This window comes from Bos javanicus, chromosome 15 (assembly GCF_032452875.1).
Source record: "Bos javanicus breed banteng chromosome 15, ARS-OSU_banteng_1.0, whole genome shotgun sequence".
Classification (NCBI taxonomy): Eukaryota; Metazoa; Chordata; class Mammalia; order Artiodactyla; family Bovidae; genus Bos; species Bos javanicus.
In genome coordinates this window covers 41,854,404-41,856,071 of record NC_083882.1, presented here as the reverse complement: position 1 = coordinate 41,856,071, position 1,668 = coordinate 41,854,404, and positions in this window count along the sequence as shown.

Sequence of the window (1,668 nt, the reverse complement as noted above, 5' to 3'; positions counted from 1 at the left end):
GGCCAGGTGCCTGGACCGCCCAGCCAACCCCAGTTTACACACAAGCCGCATTTCCAGGTAAAAAAAAAAAAAAAAAAAAAGTTTTATATATGAAACACTTTAAGTGGTAAACTCTTCACTCCTAAATACCTCAGTATTCAATATGCATCTACTAAGTAGAATGTTATTCTTCTATATAATGATACCATTATCATACCTAAGAAAATAAATAATAATTTGCTAATATAATCTAATTTAAATTACATATTCAAATTCTCCCAATATGAATTTTTAAAATGGATACTTTAGAACCAGGATCTAATCAGAGTAAATGCATTGCATTACTTTTTGTTAAGGTTTTTAATCTTTTTCTAAAACAATCCCCTTACTTTTTTCTTTTATATTACATTGGTATTTGATTTGTCATGTAGAATGTCTCATCTTCTGATTTGCCTAATCATTTCCTTGTGGTGTCATTAAACTTTTTTTTAATATACTTTTTTCCCTTATAAGCTGGAAATTAATTTTAAAGGCTTGATTACATTTGGTTAGCAATTTTAGTAGAAGGCTCACATTTTTTTCATTAACAGACAAACACCATGCCTTATTCCCTTAATAGTTTGCCCTTTGAATTTCAATAATTTCTCTTCTCTTTTTCTATCAAATAGCTTAGCTTTGGCAAAATGCTTTTTTTGTTATTTTTGTTCCTGCAGCTATGACTACCGAATGATTTCATCAACCCATTTTGGAGTCTTTCTTTTTGTATTTCAGTATAACAATCTTAATCTTCCCTGCGGGCAGTGAACAAGACTCTTGGGGGAGAGATGGAGAACAAGGAAATGCAAATGAGAAAAGCATCCTGATGACAGTTTAAGGATGACTGTGCCATACCCTTAAGGACACTGTGGAGGATGAAGCTTCTGGAGCAGGTGAGAAGTAAGAAGCAAGCAGAAGTCTTGCCCCCAAAGGTCTTGCTCCACAGAGCCGGAGGGGCACTCTGTGTAGGATTCCAGGCTTCACTCTTGGATCTGTGTCATGTTGAAACATGGGACCTTTTTCAGCACCAGGTCCCAGGGATAAGGCTCCTCTAGTAGCCATTCACACTTTTTTCACAGCACCATCATCCTTAGCATTAAAAAAAATTATGTATTTATTTTGGCTGTGCTGGGTCTTTGCTGCTGCATGGGCTTCTCTCTAGCTGTGGTGCACAGGCTTCTTATGGCGAGGCCTCTCTTGTTGTGGAGCACAGGCTGCAAGGCACGTGGGCTTCAGCAGTTGTGCCTCCCAGCTTTGAGAGCACAGGCTCAATAATTGTGCAGGGGTTTAGCTTTGGGACTCTTCTCAGACCAAGGATCAAACTCTCTCCCTGGTTTGGCAGGTGGATTCTTTGCCACTGAGCTTCCAGGGAAGCCCCATCCTTAGCATTGTTTTTCCGTTGACTTTGATCTCAGAGATTCATGGAAGGATCAATTAACTGTGAAATTCATCTTGATTCTGAATAGAGTCTTAGAAATAGTTTCTATCCTGATGTGACTTTTCCAATAGTTTTGTAAAATCAACAGGGAATAGACTATTTGTTTCCATTACAGAGAAAGAAGAATCAATCTTGAACTTTTCTTTTTCATTACAATAAATGTTTATTGAACCCTTACTGTAAACAGGAATTGTATTATACAAAGTTAGCTAGAG